This window comes from Castor canadensis, chromosome 9, assembly GCF_047511655.1.
Source record: "Castor canadensis chromosome 9, mCasCan1.hap1v2, whole genome shotgun sequence".
NCBI classification, from domain to species: domain Eukaryota; kingdom Metazoa; phylum Chordata; class Mammalia; order Rodentia; family Castoridae; genus Castor; species Castor canadensis.
The window spans coordinates 111,122,330-111,144,101 of NC_133394.1; the positions used below are offsets into that span (position 1 = coordinate 111,122,330).

The window sequence follows — 21,772 nt, forward strand, 5'->3', positions numbered from 1 at the left end:
TTTCAGGAAGTGTCTCCCTGGACACAGTGGAAAGCCAGGCAAGGACCAAACCCAGGGTTGATGGATGTAGCTGAAACTGTCCTTGTTGGCCACTACTGGAGTCTCTCTCTCTCTCTCTCTCTCTCTTTCTCTTTCTCTCTTCCTCCGTCTCTCCTTCTTTCCCACTCTCTCTGTGACAGTCCCACTATTGCTGGATCCTGGGAGGCATGGGGAGTCCCAAGAGAGGGTCAGGTTGTTGGAGAGAATGCTGGGAGGCTGGGAAGTGGCTCCTTCCCAGTGGTCTGGAAGGGGAGGTGGACCGCACCTGTGTGTTGAGGCTTCTCTCCCTCTACCATTTCCTGCTATGGCAGCACTGGGGCCTCCTCCCCATTTACCTGCCCTGACACTCTCTCCATGGAGGAGGAGATTCAAACAAAGGACCTCAGAGATCATCTGATTTGACTTCCTCCTTACACAGAGCAGGGGCCAAGGGATGAAGAGCAGATGAGAGCTTCTTAAAATCACACCATGTGTCCATGATGGTATGTCTAGGATAGAGAAGGGATGAAGACAAGGGTCTATGGTTTCTAATCAGAACTCCCCTCCCTCTCCCTTTAGCTGTTCCACAATTTTAAGTCACATAATTTTCAACCCTTTTATTCTTTTTAGCTCAAACTCTGTCACCAAGTAAAATCATTCACTGACCTCAAGTGTCTTAGACAGAGAGAACCTGGGGTGGGGTGAGGTGATTCTGCTCTTCTTCTCCCACTACTGTGCTACTGGGGAAACTGCGAGAAGTGAATTCACAGGTTCCCCATAGCAGTGGTTTGGAGCATGGACTGTGGAAGCAGGGTGTCCAGGCCAGCCACCAAGTCAAGCAAGCTTTTCTTCAAAGGATTTTGGTTTTCTTCTCCCCAGCTCTCTACTGGTGACTTTTCGAACGATCAGGGCCCATCCCTGAAATTTCAGTGGTGGGTGTGAAGACTTTCTCTCCACCAGTGTGTTAGGGGATTACAGGCTTAATGGCCCCAAATGCAGCACCCGCCTGTCATCGTTCACAGAGGAGGTGGCTTCCCTGGTGAGCAATCGCCACCCTCACCCTTCTTGAGACTCTTACCATGCTGCTTCTCAGGCAGATCCTGCCAGCATCTGCCAGGCCCTGGCACTGAGGAGAGAGTAAGGCCTTCCTGGGTGAAGAAAGAGTCCTGTTCCCTCTTCCCTCCTTCTCACATGGGGTGATGGCTGAATCCCCTGCCACTAAACATTCTTCTTCTCCAACCAATCACATGAATGGGGTGATGAAGGAAGAAAGGCTTGAGTCTCACTCATTAGACTCCGGATGAGGAATTTTTAAGAGTGAACACACCATGGACCACCCCAGGTAGAACAGCCTCGAACTGGCTTACCCAGGCACTTACTGTAACGGGTACCACATCTAACTCCCAGGCACTCACTGACTTAGGACACCACAGAACAAGAGGGCTACAAGTGGGAACGAGATGATGGAATCTGTGCTTGGAAGGAGGCATATACAACCCACCAGAAGGATAGTGTGTATAATCATTAGTCTTTACAACAAACCTATGAGATAAATATTACTCCCATTTCATCCTGAAGGCAAACAAAAGTGGTAGGACTTGAACCCCAAACTCCATGATTCAAAAGCCAATACTCCACACTCCTTTCTTTCCACCACTCCTGCACCCACCAAATGTATATCGAGTCTACATTTCCTAGGCACCCCACCCCTCCCTCATGCAGCCTAACATCTAGCTCACCCCACTCTCCCTCCTTTTTCTCTTCATCTGTTTTATTGTTGTTGTTTTTATTTTTTAAAAGGATCTTGCTATGGAGTCCAGGCTGGCCTCAAATTCTTGATCCTCCTGCCTCAGCCTCCTTGAAAGCTGGGATTATAGGTATGTACTGTAGCAAGAAAGGGGAGGCCAGAAAAGAAACAGACAGGCTGGTGTTCTGATGATGAGATGGGGAGGGGATGGCAAAGCAGAAAGATAAAACTTAAAGAATTGAAACATGAAGGTCACATAGCACTGGGGGAATGAAATAACCAATAAAGTCACATGCAGTCATGTGTGGGTTGAGTTTTGCTTTTTGCTTCTGTAACCTGCTTGTAAGGGTATATAAGGTGAGACTCCTTTTCTCAGGGCTCAGCCTTTGGACATGAGTCTGCTGGGTCTGTGCTGAGACAATAAACGTTGCTTCCTGCTAATCTGCCTCAGAAACTCCTATCTCAGCTAGCAACCTCCCACAACAGTACCACTAACCCAGCTTTTCTTAATCTGCAATCACAGGAAAAAGAGTTCCCAATGCTCACAGCAAGAGCAAAGTCTAGAACAGCAAACAGAAGGAAAATAATTACCTGTTTGCTGGTATTCATTTGAAGTTTGTTAGCCTCGGTGGGGGGCGGGGTGAGGATATGTATCTAGCATGCATAACCTAGGCAGTGGCTGGAACTCTCAGGCATGAAGATCATGAAATTCCACTGAAATATAATAGATGAGGATAGGAAAATGACTTTTAAACCATGACAATGGTTTTCTTTTTATAAGGTCAATCAAGAAATCAACAGCAGGGTGCTAGTGGCTCATGTCTGTAATCCTAGCTACTTGAGAGGCTGAGATCAAGAGATGGTGGTTCAAGGCTATCCCTGGCAAATCATTTGAGAAATTCTGCCTCCAAAATAACTGGAGCAAAATGGACTGGAGGTGTGGCTCAAGTGGTAGAGTGCCTACTTTGCAAGTGTGAGGCCGAGTTCAAACCCCAGTCCCACTAAAAAAGAAAGGAAAAAGGAAAGAAATCGACAGTAGTATCAATCCCAATCCCATCTGATACAGGAGAAAAAAGACTAATATATTGAATGCTGGTCCCTGGAAATCAGTGGTATGACCTAGGATCTAAGCCTATAGGCAAAAAACATAAAACAAAAAACACCACTCCAGTCAGCTACTTTCCTTATTTGCGAGTTGTTGCACTAGTTTTAATTTTGCCTAGAGGCAAAGCAAGAATTTCTCATTAAAAAGAAAGAGGGAGGAAGGAAGGAAGGAAGGGAGGGAGGAGGAAGGACCTAGTGAGAACTGGTATGGTTAAACCCAAATCAACTGGTACCCTAGTGCCAAAGTAATCAAGGTTATCATTTCAACAATTTCCTGGATTAACAGGACTGGTAGCACTTTTCTCCATCTTCCTTATTAATTAAATCCTTATTCTGTTCAGAGATCAGAGCATTTTGTCCAGGGAAGTTGGATTCATTCTTCCCTTGGGCCCAGGAGATGAACCATGATAAGCCCGATTCTTTTCCTTTTTTGCAAGTGGTGGACTGAGTCAATGTGATAGCCATTTGACCCAGAGGAAGGCTGGGAGACATAAGTGGAAGACTACACATGACTTCCAGAAAGATTTTCTACTCTAACAAACAAAGAGAGACACTTGGGAGAAAGCCCATTCCCCTTTCCTACCTGTCTTCGGATATTTTCGTTTAAGGACATGAGCCCTGAAGAAAAATCCAGTGTTCTTGATGACATCATTGTATGCACAACCTGAAACTACATACCAGCAGAGTTCTTAAGTGACGTAAAAAAAAAAAAATGCTGCATGCCTTCAGCCACTTTTAGTTTCATCTCCATGATGTACTAGATAAAGGTAAATAGCTTGAAGCCAATACATTCTGCAAGAACAAAAGAAATGTGCCTGAACCAATATGAGACTCAGTTGTTGCCAAACCTTCTGTCTGTTGAGTTGTGTGGCCACCAAAGGAGTTTAGTAACCAAACAAATAGCACATCTTTATTGAGCACTTACTATGTGCCAAGCACTGGGCTGGGTGCTGGGGCTATAAGAGGAGATGAAGGAGACAAGGTCATTATAATCATAAAAATTATATTCTGGAAGACAGATGACAAACAGGTAAACAAATAAGAATAAGTGAAAACATTCTTAGGCAACTTTCTAAATAATGGTTTAGCTCAGTCCTAAGGGTTAATCCACACTCTGAAATCAGATGGATCTGGATTCTAATTCTACCTCTACCACTTACTGTAACCTTGGGAATGTTATTTAATCTCTCCAGTTATCAGTATAAAAGACTTTAAAAGAGTATAATTAACAGCATTGTTGTGAGAATTGAACAAGAAAGTAGAGTGCTCTGTGCAGAGCCTGGCACCGTCTCTCTAGATCCTGGATCATCATCACCATCATCATATAACTCTTGCCAGGCACTGTGGGTGTCAGAAGATGAATACAGCATAGACCCTGCATTCAAGAATCTAGATCTGGCCATATATCAGTTGGAAGCTGGGCAGGAAACAAAAGAATTCTTCTGGTAACCAGGTTGGGACAGCCTACACCCCCCTGTCTCTACTGTCTCCTATATGTGTTTTATAGCCATTACCCCTTTTCCCTGTTCCTCTGAACAGTTACTGCTCTTCTTTCACACACAACTCCTGTTCCCAAGAGAATCAAGTGGGCCTTCTCTTTCTCAAGTGAGGCGAAAAACACAGGGCGTGTTGGGGTGGTACTTACCACTGTGTGCCACACACCAGCAAATGTACACAGATACTCCCATAAATGATCTCACCAGGCCCTGCCTGCCCCCCTTCATCCCCTTCAAATGTGACCATTTTCTGTGCTCACTGGGCTGTGGTTCACTATTCACTGCCTTACCTAGCTAATAAACAAAGATAAACACCGACCAGCTGGGTCCTCACACTCACCCCGTCTTTAGACCCATTTCCACAGGGGTCACACCAGCCCCTTGAACACTCTCTCACCTGGCTACAGCTTCCCACAGCTTTACTGATGTTTTATTTGAGTTCCTGGGGGGAATCTTTCAACTCTTAGATAGAAATTTCATTAACAAAGGAAGGGAGGGGAGAGTAGAGATGGGGGGATAGGAGGGGGGGGTAAGAATTGAAAATAGTGTTTGAAGAGGACCTAAAATTGTCTCATCCTGGTCTGGTCCTCTGCTTCAATTGTACCTTATTTGTGCATTCTACGTCCAAAAGAATTGTCATCCTTGGGCAATGGTCTAGCTGTGAAATCCACTGTGCAAAAACCTAAGCTTTGCAATTCAGCAGCATCTCACTGAAGCCAGTACCAAATGAGGGAGCTGTGTCCTGTCCCTGTCCCCCTTCTTCTCTCAGCAGCATCTTCCATCCGGCCTTGCTGAAAAGTCTTACTTGGTTAAGCAAGAAAGAGGACAGGAATGAGAAGGTAGTGACAAGAAAGTTCCCTGAGCCTCTCTCAGAAGTCACCGCCTGAATATCAAACCTGAATAACCGGGAGGGAGGGGAGGGAGGGAGGTTCGCAGACTTTCAGTCTTGCTCCTCCTGCCCACGCTGCAGGTTTTTCAGGTCCTTGCTTGAGCGTGCTCGGTTCCCAAGCGTAAACAGCGCGCTCCCAGGGCCCGCCGCGTCAGCCAGCGCAGCTATTTAAGCAGCCTGGCATCAGCAACCGTGCTTCCAAACCCAGGGCTCACCTGCCACTTCCACGTAAGTAACCTCCCAAGGTTTGCCTTGAATGCGACCGTGAACTTGTGTAGAAACTTGCCCAGAATGCGGTAGTGCCTGATTTGCTCTTCTGTGGGCAAACAGTGGAGGGTGAGAGAGAGAATAAAAATGTAAGGCTCACCCCAAGAAGGGAGCTGGCTGTAAGACACCAGACCCCCTGCAAAAAGCCTGTATGGGGTCAAGGTGATTTGGATCACAAGCAGTCCATGCTGGCCTTTTGGTTAGGAAGTGAGGTTTTTGTTACTGTTTGCTGGTTGGGTGTTTTTTTTTTTTTGGTTGTTTTTTGCTCTCTCCTTATTTCTGAAAGACACTTTAAAACCAGCACTTGTGTAATTGTGTCATTTATCATTTTGTCATTTAAAAGCCAATAATGCCTATTTTACATCTCGGCTTTTTAATCTAAAATCAGATGTAATATTGTTTAAAATATTTTTGTGTCTAACGGAAGTATCTATGGATTGAGTACAGGTGGCAGGATTTCGAATTTTCAGGGTTACTTCTTGTTCTCATAAAATGTATTTATAACAATGAAACATTGATTGTGTTAAAGATGAAAAGAAATCCTGGGCTCTGGGGTTTTGAGAGAGGGGAGGTTTGTGATTTCTGAGCTCAATGGAATCCAGGAATTCAGGGTAAACTGTTAAGTGGAAGAAGAGTTGCTGAGTAAAAAGGAATAGCATGCCACATAGCTAGACCAGAGGTCTTGAAGAGGAATGCCAAGCGCTGGATGGAGTTAGGATAATCAGGGCAGGGAAGGAACAACAGAGGTCCTGGGCAGGAGGGAGGGATGGAGGAGTGGACTGCAAAGGATTTGTAAGGAGACAGCATATTCATAAAATACATGCAGGACATTAAGAGGGAATGGTATTAACTCATCCTTTTGGGTCAAGGATCTAGTGACTACGAATCTGGTGAAAGCCCAGGACCTCTCCCAGGTATCTGCCCCAGCTCTTCCCTCTTGTCCCCAACACACACCTTGAAACTTATTTTCTAGACCTCTGGAAGTTCACAGATACTAAATTAAGACCTCCCTCGTTTAATCATGCCTTATATTTTATTTAATTTTTTTAACTAAGCTGAAGCATACAGAGAAGACCCCTTGCTTATAGAGAAGTAGCTCGAATTAAAACCTATAACATGAGCCAGGTGTGGTTGTTCACATCTATAATACCAGTCATGTAGGAGGTGGAAGAGGAGTCCTGATCACAAGTTCAAGGCAGAATGGGCAAAGGTAACAAGACTCTCCTATCTCAAAGATAACAGAAAAACAAAAAGGCTGGAAGGCGTAGCTCTAGTGGCAGAGAACTTGTCTAGCAAGTGCAAGGTTTAGATTCAACCCCCAGTAATGTAAAAACAACAAACCCTTCAATGCACCAGGCACTTCTGGCTCACCAAACTGAAGCTCAGTTATAACTCTGTAAAGGTCTTATTTCAACCAAGCAAATACTGACTAAGGGTTTCTGTGAGCAAAGATCAGCTGAGAGCTGTGAAGAAGAGAAAAGAAATAAAAGTTGGGATCTGGTCTCAAAGAGCTTGAAATCTAAAGTCCAGGAATAGAATAAGGAGCCAGGCAAGAAACAGTAACTATTTCGTGATTCCATCTGTGAAGATCAAACCGTCTGCAGTAGAAAGCGGAGTCGTGGCCGCCTGGAGAGGGCGTGGGGAAAAAGAGATTTGGGAGGGACTTACTGGGGGGTGCGTACCAAAGGGCAGAGGAAATTTTTTTAGGGGGTGATGGATATGTTCATTCTTGTGGTGACCACATGTGTGAAAACTTCCCAAATTGTACACTTTGAACACGTGCAGTAATGTGTATCAATTACACTCCAACAAACAATAATCCAGTTCTTATAATTAAATCAGCGTATACAACATGAAAATAACAGATGAGTAATTTAAAAAATAAATTTATGCATAAAGTGAAGGGACAGTTGGGGTCAGACTTTTTTAGGACTGGGAGATCATCTAACCTAGGGGTTGTTAGACCTTCAGAACTTTTAAAAAAACTCTCAGTGGTGGGTTCCACCGCTGACTGATCACATCAGAATCCCTAGGTGGCCATGGCCTTGGTTTTAAAGCTCTTCCAATGATTCTAACATGCAAAGAGGGACAAGAACAGTGAAACCCAGAAGGTGGGGACAGTACCTGCAGTACCTGGCTACACAGCCACCAGGTCCCAGGGCAGGGTGTGGCTGGGAAGCTGGGAGTACAGAAGCCAGAGCTCAGAGGAAGGGGAAAAGGCAACCCTGGCTCCTCCAAATCACATTCCAGCTCCAGCGTGGAGAGGGCACCACTGCCTTCCAAGAGAACTCTTGGAACCTAGAAGTGCTTCCGGGCAGCCCTAGAAGTGCTGCCAGGATTACTCAGAGCCTCAAAGCTGCACTATTTAAGGATTGTGCGGACACGTGAAAACAGGGTGTGAGGGATGTTTCTAAACTGAAGCTTCCTTTTGTTCCCTACATAATGCCTGGTGTAAGCAAGAGGATTCTGATTATTGAAAAGATCTCAGGAGCACCAGGAGCTGGACATGTTCAGGAATGGCTTCAGTTCTCAGCACTGAGTCTATTTGGCACAACAGGACCCTTAGTTAGGATCTCGAGGACAGCCCCAGGGCAAAGCATGAGTGGGTGACATTTGTCTTTGTGACTTCTGCCCTTTCTGCCTGTCCCTCACCTCCTCCTCAATGCCCTGTGTGTGGAGACGGGTGGGGGTTGATGGTGGACCACAGCACATCGCCCACTCTGGGCGAGGTGGCTTCCATCTGTCTTTCCATCCAAACGTGCCACTTCTGGCTGGCTTTGAGCTTGGCTTACCCATCTTTGGAAAACTAATTAAAGTGATGGTGTTAATAGACAATAATTATTTAATGAGCTGTATCCCTCCCTGGGGTATCAAATAGGTTCCAGCAAGATAAAATAGGAGTTCTTTGAACAGTTATGTAACTATAAGTACTGTTTGAATTTTAAGACATTTGAATTTTAAAATCAGGAGAATCAGTTGTAGGTAAAATATGTAATCCCTACTGGTCAGAATGCCACACCTTGCTGTGAGAAAGCATACTCAAATCGGATTTTCAGTAGAGTCCTTCAAACCACATCCTTGTAGGCCACCATCTGTGCACTGAGCCCACTAACTTCCTTTTCTGAATTAGACCATTCTTTGTGAAATGCGCTCATCGGAGAAGGCACCTTCCTTTCATTTATCTTTCTAAAAAGCAGAGAGCCCTTAAGGTCTCTGCAGTGAAGAGTCAAGAAATTCTGCTCACAGGGCTTTTCATATAACCAGGTCCTTCTCCAAAGCAGAGGGCAGGACTGGCGGAGCCCCTGGCCCAATCTCAATGACAAGAAGCCTCCTTCCTTGGGACCCAATCTTATAGCCCCAGCAACCCTCTTCTACCCCTGTCCCTGTCCCCTTGACTCAGCGCCCAGGGCACTTTCATCCCCTTGGAGAGGCAGCGGAGGGCATGGCAGAGCAGCAGTGGGGAGGAGGGCCTTCCTGAGCGCTGGAACTAGAGGTCTCACCTGGAAAAGAACTGGGCTGTGGGCACAGGGCAGTGGCCAGCAGGGTGACTGCCGCTGTCCCCAAGCCAAAAGTTGCTGCCTGCCGCTCAAGGGTTCACTAGTAATAATAAAAATTACCATTATTAAACAAGTGCTACATTTAGAGAGCTGATAAAATAGGTTTGTAGAAGTGACAGAATTTCTTTCTTGGATGGCTTTTTCTTCAGCATTTCCCTTCACCTTTCCTTCCTTCCTTCCTTCCTTCCTTCCTTCCTTCCTTCCTTCCTTCCTTCCTTCCTTTTCTCTTTTTCTTCCTCCCTTCCCCCTTTCTCCCTCCTTTCTCTCTCTCTCTCTCTCTCTCTCTCTCTCTCTCTCTCTCTGTCTCTCTGTAGCCAGGCTGGCCTGAACTCACAACCCTCCTTTCTCAGTCTCCCAAGAGCTGGCATTAAGCTCAGCTTCACCTTTATTTCTAAATTTTCTCAATGTGTAATAGCTTAGTTCAAAGGGTCACTAGGACATTTTTTTTTAAGGCGTGAATTAGGTTTTAAATGTTGCAAGTGAATAGACACAGTGAACAGTGGCCTGGAGAGATGTACAGAGTATCAACCTGCCTAGTTAAAAAATGGGGGTGAATGTGATCAAAGTACATTCTACGCATGTGTGGAAATGTCATGATGAAACTCCTTACTATGTACAATTTAATATGCACCAATTTAAAAACAGTTAAAAACTAAAACAATAACAAAACACCACACCTGAGGATCCCAGGACAGCCCCTGGTCCTGCCTGCTCCCCCTGGGGCATGCAGGATGAGCCAGCCCTGTAAAAGGAAGGTTTCCTGTGCTGTCACAGGGCATGCAGGCACCTGCTGCCTTCCTGGTCTTCTCATCAGCCTGCACTTGGCTTTCAGTGGCCCCAATATGGGTTTGTCATTCCAGTGGTGTTGATTCTCAACCCACATGGCATTTGGGATGCGTGGTTGTGTGACCAAGCAGGTGGAGGTTAGCTGTCCCTTCTAGTTGCTGGGAAGATGCCTGCACCTCTCCTTCAGCATTCCCCAGGATTCCAGCATTGGCCAGCCTGGCAGAAGATGGCCCAGCTGGGGAACCAAGCACCTGCCTGCCGGTCAGGAGTCTGGCACTGTTTTTCTCAGCTGTAATGAAGTTCAAAACAGTTGTTGTCCCAGTGAGATCACTGTTGTTGTTTTGTTGTTGTTGTTGTTGTTATTATTGTTAGGAATTTTGAAACAAGTTCTCACTATGCAGCCTAGGCTGACCTTGAACTTGAGATCTTCCTGCCTCAGCCTCCCAAGTGCTGGGATTACAAGTGTGCACCACCAGTGGGGTTACTAATAGCACCCCCTTTTGCCCTAAAAAATACCTGGCCTCACCTTGAATATAATCCCTGATGGTACAAGAGAACAAAATGACTTGCCTGGAATTTTAAGATTCAACTGAGCAGGCTGTGGGACCCAGCCCTCCCACACCTCAGTTTGGCCTCTGCAGCTTAGGTTCTCTGTAGAAAGCCTTGTACCCATGCTGCTCAGACTGAAAACTGGTTATTTATGTGGGTTCACCATAAAGAAGTGCAGAGTGAATGAAGGGGGTCAAGGAATTATTCATCACCAACTCAAGTTACTCTGATATTTCCATCAGGCTCTGATTAGCTCCTGGCCATGTCTGGGTAGCAAGAGAACAGGGAGTTATCCCCATGTAATTTCTTATAATTTGCTCCTGGAAGTTTTGATAAAACTTGACCAAAAATGAAAACCCAGCAAATTGCTTACAAATGAACTACTCTGCCCTTGTATGTTAACAACAAGTAAAAACCCAAGGTAGACATTGGCCAGTTCTAATCTTAGTGTATATGAACAGGAAGCTAGTGACAATCTTCTAGCCACTGGATCTCAGCAGATCAAGACGGAAATTTCCTGGAATTCTTAAGGTGGTGACAGACCTGCTTACACAGTGAGGTCTTTGTTGATATGTTTCTACTTCCTTCCTGTGTGGCTTCTCCCTAAGGAAATTTACATGAACAGTCTTCCTTAGTCCTCAGCCCTGTCCAAACATCTAGTCTACTGGTGCCCAGGAGTAAATGCTTCATACCAAATTTAATTCAACAAAGAATGCTGGAAGTATTGGTCCCTATCACTTTGTCCTGTGGAAGCGGGTAGAACTGGGATTTATGAAGCGGAGAGAAGATGGCAGGAGACCATCCACCACTTTCATTAGCTTGCTGAACCTAGTTGAGGGTCCATAATTGAGAAGAGAGGAGAGTCCTTGAAACTAGCTCAGAAGAACTCCTACATGATTAAAACACCATGAAGTCAGATCTATGAGGAGCAGCAAAAGGACCTGGTGCGACTGAACTTGGACAAGAGAAGGTTACAATGGTGAAGCTGAAATACATGGAGGCCACAGGCTAGTTGTTCACCTTACCCAGGGATGGAGTGGGCTGCAGCTCGATGGACATTAAGTGAATCATGCAATACTCTCTTGATAGGCAAAAGCTACACTGCAAAGAATTACACAGGCAACTCGGAAAGCCAGGCTGCCTGCAGTCTTGTAACTGCTAAGTGTTTGTTTTGGTCTCTAGGCTTGCGCTAATTCGTGTACCCCAGACCCAACCTTAGGCTGCATACCTCATTCTATTTTCTCCTGATCTCTCCCACTTTCTCCCTCTTTTTTAACTCAAAACTGTATTTTTGAAATCTATGTGTGTGGCTGATATTTCTAGTATTATTTCTAAGTGCTTATTAATAATCTTTATTTGCATGTGGTTTTAACTTATTGAATTGCCTTTCCTCACAAATGATGCAGTAATGAATCTTCAGGCATACACTTGACCACCCTTTCAATTTGGTTGTTGGGAGACTGGGAAGGGGAAGGTCTGGGCTCCACGGCCCATGTTTCCCTGAGGCAATATGGAATCTGGAACTCACCAAGAGACTTGGAAACAACTTCTGCCCTTTGGATCTGCCTGGGTTCCCTCCTACTTTAAGAAGTCCTTTCATAAGGACTGGAATAATCTTCTGGGACTTGAAGTCTGTGATCTTCAGTAATGTCCCCTTCTCAATGTCATGTTTTAAAACTCGGGCTAAATCAGCTCTCAAAGCATTTCTTGTCTCCGTATTGGTCATTAATTATCTGGACAAGCCAGTGAAATAGTCTAAGAAATCACTACTCTTGAGGTTGAGTGAAGTTTTAAAAATGTTTTCCCATTCAGTGATTGCAAAACTGGAGGTCACTCACTTGCTCACACTGTATCTTGAGTCACTGGGAAAGCTGAATTAGTACTTTGTATTTATACAGAGTTTATAATTTGTAGAAGTATTCATGGACATAATCCATCTCATTGAATTCTACAACACTGTGAGAAGGGTGGGTAGGAGGATGGCAATGTAGATGAAGAAATGGAGCTTCAAGCAGCTGTGAGCTGGAAGGAGCGCTCAGGTTTTCTGAAGCTCCCCCCAGTCTCTTTCTGCAATATGGTGGAGCTTAGAGAAGTGATGTACTGTGGTCCTGTGTATCTGTCCTCTTCAGGTTCTGTGATATTTATGACTAGGCTAAAGCTTCACACCCAGTGTTTGTCTCACTAGCCTAACACCTGTTCATAAGGACAGTTGAGGAAAAAATAAACCCATATAACTGAGTATCATAGCAACGAGCAATATGGCAATTGAACTTTGGCATAATTTGGAGGTCTGCAAAGTACCAGCTATGTGTTACTTTATCTATTACTTAGCTGCAGTCATAAAATAAGAGTGGTAGTTGGATCAATAGGCCATGGTGAGGTATATCTGTAATTCCAGCACTCAGGAATTTGAAGCAGGAGAATCGTGAGTTCCAGGCCAGCCTGGACTACATAGGAAGATCCTGTCTCAAAAAATAATAACAATAATAATGGTAGTTGGATCGTAAAAAGTAATAAATGAGTGAAGTATATTTGTGCCAAGTGATAATTCTATTCTGTCACAGAGACTTTTCTGGACTTTTCACTCTGCACAAACTACAGGAGACACTCTGCCTGCTTGCTTGAGGCAAGGATGCCATGGCCTAGTGAAGCACATAGCTGGACAACCTAACTACCTAACGATCATGCATGTACAGTGTCACACAGGTCCTTAACTTACTGTTTCTTACCATGAAATTTAGGGATGGACAAAAATGCTGTAGAACCCAGCATCCGTTCTCAAAAAAATAAACCATGGTATCACATCCCAGAATCACAAATGCACAGCCATTTACAGGACCAGGGAGTGGTAATGAGAAGATTTTCAAAAAGAAGCTTTAAGTTTTTAACATTTGAAAATGTCTGGGTAGCCGGACATGATGGGTACACGTCTGTAATCCCAGTTATGAGGAGGGATTCATAGGAGGATTTCACTCAGAGGCCAGCTCGGGTGTGTGTATGTGGGGGGGGGGGTGGGGGGCAGGGTTTGAGACCCTATCTGAAAAATAAAGCAAAAAAGGGCTGGGGAGTGGTTCAAGAGGTAGAGTATCTGCCTGGCAGATGTGAGGTACTGAGTTCAAACCCTAGTACTAACAAAAAAAAGAAAGGAAGAGAGAGACCAGGTTACAGTCAAGTTTATCTACTTGATTCTTGATCATCTGTGTGATTGTGTGTGAACTCAGGGCTTCATGCAAGCGCTGTGCCACTTCAGCCACGCCCCCCCCAAGCCCTTCTGTTTATGTTTATTTTTCAGATAGGGTCTTGAGTTTTTGCTGGGCTGGCCTCAGAATTTGATCCTCCTGCCTCTACCTCCTGGGCAGCTGGTATTACTTGCATGTACCACCATGCGTATCCCCAGAAAGCTGATCTTTTTCTTATTTGTTTCCAAGCTTCGTCATGTAAATTTCTCTTTAGCATTAATGATTCTTTTCAGGAAATGTTGACAACTCTCCCCATGGCAGATACCTGTTTAGTTTCTTGATGTGTTAGGTCATCAGACATTTTCTAAGATGAGATTTGATCATTCAATTTACTTCACAACTCCCACCCCTCCTGTATTATCTGAGCACCTGGCTGGACCCAGTAGAAATCTCTAGAACAAGCTGTTTTTGTTCCTCTGTGTTTGCAGTTGATCATAAGACCGACTCTGTTTGAGATGTAATGACCGTTCACACTTACTAAGCATTAGCAAAACCCCACTAATGATCTCACAGCAGGCAGAGGCCCGAGCACCGTTTATCCTACCACACAAATTTCTACCTTACGTCTTCAAACTGCAGTAAAAATGAAAAGTCAGGAAATTTGGAGCTATGGTGCATCCTGTTACCCTTAACCACAGAGCTGCACAGTCGTGCCTCTCCTCTTCATTACCGTGGCTAAGTATAGGTTGTTCTGCCCTCCAGGAGCTTAGCAGGCCTGCATTTTGCTAATCAAACAGCAGCAGGAACGTGTGAGTTCAACAGGAGCGGTTTCATTATCGCATAACTAAGGGAGGAATTTGGCATTTTACATAAAACCCAGCAACCAGATGTCCAGGTTTGCCTGGGGGCTCCTGATGTGTGCCTGTTGTAGTGGTGTTCTTGTTAAGAACAGCCCTTTTACTCTTATGTATTCTAGATAAATGACAAATTATATGACTGCCTTAATTTAACGGATAGACTGAATATTAAAAAGTATCTTTATTTGAAATATCCCACAGACTCCTCAGTTGCTCTTTGAAGTAGGAACTAGGCACACAGTGTGTGAAGGACAGAGCTCAGAATCAGCCTCTGTCCTCCCCTTTCTTAGGTCAATGACATTAGTAACTGTTGATGGGGAAAGACATGATGATTTAAAGCCCAGGCCACTCTGATGGTTGGAATTTTAGAAGAGACATCATCTCAGGGTCACTTGGCCCAAACCTTCACTTTTCTGGATTAAGAAATAAAAGGGACTAGCAGAGTGGCTCAAGCATTAGAGCACCTGCCTAGCAAGTGTGAGGCCCTGAGTTCAAATCTCAGTGCCAAATGGGGGAAGTGTGTGTGTCATTTTACACTACCTCACCAGATCACAACTGGAGTGAACAGGCAGGAGGGAAGTTTTTTAGCTACACTTTACTGAGAAGAGAGCTAAGTTTCAGATAAGTTCAATGACACACCCAAGGTCGTGGGATAACTGGGAGAGTCAAAATGGAAACCCAGCTCTGACTCCCTACCCAGAGTTCTTCCTGTTACTCCAGTCAGTTTAATACTTCCACTCATCAATGATGAGTTAAAATGTGTCCCTTCCAGATAAGTGACCCATACAGATGTATGAGTACTCCCACGGGCACCAGTGCAGTGTACTCGAAGGCCCCTCATTTCTTCTTTGGTCACTTCCCAGATGTCAGGAGCACTGGGCAGCACCTAACCTGCTCTTCTCTGACAGTGGCCACTGGTGGTTTGCTCAGAGGACATGACACACAGATCTTTCCTAGTCCCTTCTTTGGGGTACCTGGAGTAGAAAATGAGGAGAGGAAAATGGAAAGTAGCTGGCTTTTTCTTTACTGTCCACACTTAATAATCACATCTTAGACAACCTGTGTCTCACCTCAACACTCAGCATTCCTCCTTTTTCGATTTCCCTCCTTTTTTTTTTTTTTTTTGCAGTAGTGGGTGTTGAACTCGGGGCTTTGTGTTTGTGAGGCAGGTGCTCTACTGCTTGCACCACTTCCCTAACCCTTTTTGCTTCAGTTATTTTGGAGTTAAGCTCTCACTTTATGCCTGGGCTGGCCTAGGCTGATCCTCCTATTTACTCTTCCGGCTGCAGCTGGAATGACAGATGTTTGCCACTGTGCCTATCTATTAGGTGAGATGGGGGTTTGATGAACTTTTTGCTAGTGCTGACCTCAAACTTGAATCCTTGCAAGTAGCCAGGGTTACAGGTGTGAGCTACCGGTGCCTAGTCCTGTTTCTCCCTCTTTATTCCATCTATAACACAAGTACAACTCTAATTACTATCCTTTTATATCAAGATGAGGGAAAGTCATACTTCTTGAAGTTAAGAAAAGTCCAATCAACATGCATTCAGTAAGTGTTAACTAAGTGCCTAGCAGTGTTTCAGGGACTATTCTAGAGTTGTGCTATAAAGATCTAAAATCCTCAAAAGTTCCCTGAAATTGCTTTCAACATATGCACCATCAATTCATTTCCCTAAGCCAGGTATTTTTTGTTTGGTTTGGTTTATTTGAGACAGAGTCTCACTACGTACATAGCTCTGGCTGGTTTGGAGCTTGGAATTCTCCTGCCTCAGCCTCCCAAGTGCTGACATTACAGGCATTTGCTACCATGGCCAGCTCCTAAACCATGTTTTAATTAAAATGGCTTTTTCTTAGGCACTTGCTTTTCAAATAAACAAATGACTTCTTACTAAATTTCATTAAGATATTTCAACAGGATTATTTTCTTTTACACTTACAAATATATAGCATTTTAGTTATACCCCTTTTATGGATTAGCCTGGGCTTCTATGTACAACTTACAGTATTCTTTCTAGGGAAACCATTTTCTGATTTCCTGACACTTATCATACAAATGGAATCTTGGAAAGCCATCCTGATTACAAAAGAGAAAGGTCCTATAAGGAGATTATGGAAGTGAGATTCCCCTCTTTGATTTGCCTTTTTATTTCTAAGAAGATAGATAAATACTCCACTTATTCACAGCATGCACAAAGAAGCAGTCTTTGGCTTTATTATTGCCTTTCACTATTTCCCCATGCTTCCACATACAAAATTGAAACAGGAATTATCAATGAAAAATCTCAGTGTGTCTGCAAAGAGCTTTAGAGTTTACCAATGATTAACTCACTGATGAAAGTCATTCGCAGACAGCCTCCTCTCCAATAGGCTTTCAAGAATCTCACTATTTTCTAAAGGGGATCTACAAGTCAACAGCATGAGACACTTGTTCCCACCACTGTGTCAGGAAGTTCACGAATCACTTCAATAAAACTGCCCGTCCAGGGCTTATTAATGGTAGCAGCTGGTCTGGTGGAAGCTGACCTTTCTATTCCACCTGTTGGGTGCTGAGACTGTTCTCATTTTCATTCTATATGATTTACTGAGGTCATCTTTCAGTTACATCTGCACCAATGAAGGAAGAGCACGTGAGGAAGGAGTTCCAGCCTGGTGAATGGTGCTGGTGGTATGAACTAAGATTACTGGGTAACCCATTGAGAGCCCTGTGTGGTCACCAAAGTTGGTAGCATTGCTCCCAGACCATCAGACAGAAGGCACTGCCTCACTCCTGACCCTTGCAATACTATCCAGTTCTATTGTTCCTTTTACCACCATCACCCAACAAGGGACTTCTGTCTCCATAACTCAGTATAAAGAGGAAATATGTTACAGTGGTTAAGAAGTCAGACTTTCTGAGTTTGGATCTCCACTCTGTCACTTAGTAGGTTTGTGATGTGGGGAAAGTTAGACACACCTCCTTGGGAAAGGTATGTAAGTTTTCATCTATGTCAGTTTTCACGTGTGTGAAAAGAAGATAAGAGGGTCTTTCATGTTGCTGGTGATTTAGTGGGTTAATGCATGCCAAGTCACTTAGGACAGAGTAATTACTTAATAAATATCTTATCCTAATGTTATAAAATAAGGGTAAAATTTCTGTATGTGATTCAATAATAAGAATCAGTGCTCTGTTGTTTAGGTCACTGAGGATGTCAACAGCTGGAAAGTTATTCTTTCCAATTTTATGCTTTGGCAGGCCTCATTGTTGGAAAAACAGCTGTCTTTTTATAGGTTATATATTAAATGGAGTCATATCAAATGCTATTGATCTGTGCAACAGACACCTAATGAGCACCTATTGTTAAGTGTCAGGTACTCTTAATGACTGCTGGGGAGACAGAAATGTATAGGCAGTGACACATCCCCCACAGAAGAGCAGGAATTTAGTAAAGAAGACAGGCCCATCAACAAATTATTTTAAAATAATTTCAATTTAGTCATTATTCCCTAAGGCTAAGATAACCTTGAAAAAATCTACTCACCCATTCGTAGAATAGTTGTTCCTACTACCTTCTTCACCATTCCTCTTCTGTTCTGTTAAGACTTCCTCAATAACAGAAGAAAGGAGAAATTGGAGTAATAAGTGGAATGAGCAGGAAAAAAATATTATTTTAGTGAAAATACCAACAACGAAGCACAAACCAGGGCACGATGTAGAGAAAACATGCTGAAGATGTGATGTCCCCACCCATCCCCCACTGTTAGTCTAGAGAAGTTCCATTGAGGCACACATCTTATAAGGAAGCAACATATACAGCATTTGATTAAAAAAAAAAAAGGCTCTAATTTCTACCATTCTGCTTTACCATTCCAGAAAGATAAAAAAAAAAGTGAAACTTGTAAACCGTTCTCTCCAGGGTGCCAACCAGGAGATGCCTTTCTGAGAACTTAGCTCACAGCCATTTAAAGAATAATAATATATTCTTGCAGTACTGGGATTTGAACTCATGGCTTACATCTTAAGCCACTCCACCAGCCCTTTTTTGTGATGGGTTTTTTCAAGTATTTGCCTGGGCTGGCTTCGCACTGCGATCCTCCTGCTCTCTGCCTCTTGAGTAGCTAGGATTACAGGCGTCAGCCACCAGATGCCCAGCAAGAATGTTCATATATTCCATAAGCAAGCACCTCACAGTTTACCTATGAACCCGTCACTGGAGCTTTACCACGGCACTGTGAGCTGGGCACAGGGATGTGTGACTGTACCCCTTTCTTTACATAAGAGAGTACAGCCAAGTGACGTCTCAGATGTAAGTACTCAGAGCTTCTAATTAGTTGGCCTTTTTACCATATTAACTCAAATTTCAGTTTGTTCTTAATTCTGCTATGTTTGTTAGATCAGAGGACTTTCTAAGGCAAGGAAAAAACCAACGTAAATCCTGGAAAATAGAAGACTGACTTAGCAATCATGTCAGGCACACAGAAAAGCACCAGAAATGCAGAATTTAAATAATTAAATGTTTAAAATTTTTAAATTTTTTTTTTTTAAAAAGCAGCCCTCCATTTTGTTAAGACACAGATTAACTACTCAGAGGTATGCACTTGTAGCAAGGCTAAAATATCAGAAACAAAACCTGAGAGCACTTCTCTGACTTACACAATTTGCAAGAATAAGGTACTTGTGATAATGTGGTCACTGTCAACCGGATGGAATGGCATGAATTCAAGGATGGTAGGCATTTCGGTCTTCCAGTCTCACCAAGGCAAGTCCAACATGTTCTAGAACAGCACAGTTGCTTGTCATTGTGAGCTCGCAAGTGGCTCTGCCTGTGCGTGCAGTTGTCTCACTGGGCAGAGGTTAGGAGCTCAGATGTTACAGGACAAACTTGAACCATCTCCCCAGGAGCTCTTCAGTTAATGTCGTCATCTGTAAAACACGATCAGAACAAAATTTTGAAGGGGAGATTTCATGACCTTTGTTGTTTAGTGTCAAGCAAACCCAGGGGCTTTTAAACAAGATGCATCACGTTTGCAAGAGTGCCTCCCAGAAGCTAAGGGATGAGACTGGAGAGACCACGGCAGGTCAGGAGTGGCCCAGCCCACACTGACAAAGACCTGCTGTCTCCCCATCCCCGACCCCCACTTCTTCACTGAAGTGACAGGTGACAATTAAGTTAGAGCTCAAAGATCCAAATGTGTGATTCAGCAAAAGCTTAGAATCTGTGACATCAATAAAGCAGAAAGAGAGTGTATTTGAAGGCATAAATCAATCTCCATGCTCATGAATTTGTGAGTTGCCTTCACTGCTGTAGCCAGAACAAAAGGCAGAACTTTCAGTCCTCCCCTGACTAGACAAGTTAGTTAATCCTTCCTGACTGCAAAACAGGATTAGTTCCTTTGAGTTCTAAGAGAGGGCTGTGACAGCAACTGAAATGACCAATATTTGTCTATTTCTGAACCAGAGCTCAGCACATCACAGTTCTGCATCCAGACCTTTCAGTGTGTAATTTGTGTCTATGTGAATGTCCTGTGTAAGCCCACAGCCTCATAATGTCGCCTTTACACTTCCCGTCCATCTCTACATCCTTTCTTCGGCTTTACTCAGTCATTTTAAGTCTCTGAGGTTTTCATTTGGAGACTTCGATGCTTACTTTCATGAGGAGGACTCACAGGCTAACACATGAAGTGTGAAATCAAGTCCTGACTCCCAAGAGCTGTGTAGAAGCAAAAAATGCTAATACTGTTAGCATGATACAAAAAGAAGGTCCTAGCAGTTAGTTTTCCATATATTTTTTGAGCTGCTTATTGAAAACATACCTCAAGTCCTCGTCTAGACTGGAACAGGAAGTACTTGTACACAGTAAATAGTAAACAATGGAACCTTAAGAGGTCATGCAAGCTAGAAACATAAATAACATGGAGGAGGTTTAGATATTATTCATGGGTGAAAAGAATGCAAGACAACTTTGGCAAAAGCTAAGAAAACTGACAGTGCAAGTGCTGGTGAGAATCTGGAGACACAAAGAGTTGTTCACTGTCGGTTAGGGTACTTTTGTTCAACCACGTTGGAAGGTGTTGAAAAGCTAAACAGTCAGAAGTTTCAACACAAACAAGTATTGTGTTGAAAAGCTAAACAGTCAGAAGTTTCAGTGCTAGTCAGAGAACTCCTCTAGAGGGGCTTCAGAAGGTATGGCCAAAGACTGGGGGCATGGCTTAAGTGGTAGAGTGCCTGCCTAGCAATCACAAGGGCATGAGTTCAAACCCCAGTACTGCATTAAGAAACAAAACAAAACATACGGACAAGAATGTTCAAGGAGGCCATGTCGATAAGAGCAAAACCCTGGAAACAACTCAAGTAGACATTTTTTAAGATCTCCTTCTAAAAAGAACATCTGAAGAGCGTTCTTGACATTTTCTGGTAAAGTGGTTCAAGTGGTAGCATGCCTGCCTAACAAGAGCAAGGCCCTGAGTTCAACTCCCAGCCCCACCAAAAAAAAAAAAATGCCATCAGTTTTGACATATTCATAAATGGAATCAGTAGTGAATATGAGTGAACATCTCTACATGTGGAAATATGAGTGGATCTTAGAAAAAAGTACTGAGGGAAAAAGGCAGTTCTGCCTGGTTTTTTTTTAGGGATCCATACATATGAAATAGAACTAATTTCAAAAGCAAAAGAGTGATTAATAAAAAATTCAGAACTATGGTTTCCTCTGGGGGCAGGTTAGCAAGGGAATAGGATTGGGGGAAAAAATACAAGTAGCTTCCAGAGTCTTGGCAAAGCTTTAATGTTTGAATTGGGTGGTGATTGTGAGACTGTTGTTTAATTTGTGCTTTTTAACTTACCTGTGTCTCCTTTGCATAGCAATGATATTTCGGTGAAACATGGAAATGTCCACATTTCTAACTTCTAAGACGATGGGAAATAGCTCCTGTACTTTTCCCAGAAATCTTATTTGGAACCAATAATAAACAAAATTCAGGGCAAAGTGAACCACTGGTCTAATCGAGAATGTGTTTTTATAACAAAAAATTTTTTTTCGAATGTTAAAAAATACATGCCTATGATAATAATGAAATATCTTCAAAGCAAAAATATACAGAAGAAATCGTCTTAGGTCATTCATAACCATACATTTTCAATATCCATCCATCGTTAATATTTTGTCATATTTCCTCCAGGTTTTTATTTATAAAGTTGATATCTTGCATATTTTTCTTTTTTGTTTTTTTTTTAATTTTCATTATAGCATTTTAAAATATATTTTCCTATTCCGTTGTAGAACTTGACTCCCTGAAGACAGGGATGTTAATGTGGCAATGATGAGTTTGGGGTGTAATGTGCAGCTG

At 43.3% G+C, this 21,772-nt stretch overlaps 1 protein-coding gene across 8 annotated transcripts in view; it reads left to right on the plus strand.

Annotated features, from left to right (window-relative positions):
* Positions 1-5,311: 5,311 nt before the first annotated feature.
* Hopx (HOP homeobox) overlaps positions 5,312-21,772 on the plus strand; it is a 33,083-nt gene continuing 16,622 nt past the window's right edge. For 6 of the 8 annotated variants that reach the window (XM_074042171.1, XM_074042175.1, XM_074042173.1 and 3 more), the window contains exon 1: positions 5,312-5,482. The gene's annotated coding sequence lies outside the window, so the exon portion shown is untranslated. The remainder of the gene's footprint in view (positions 5,483-21,772) is intronic. The other 2 variants (XM_074042177.1, XM_074042184.1) reach the window with 2 other exon arrangements.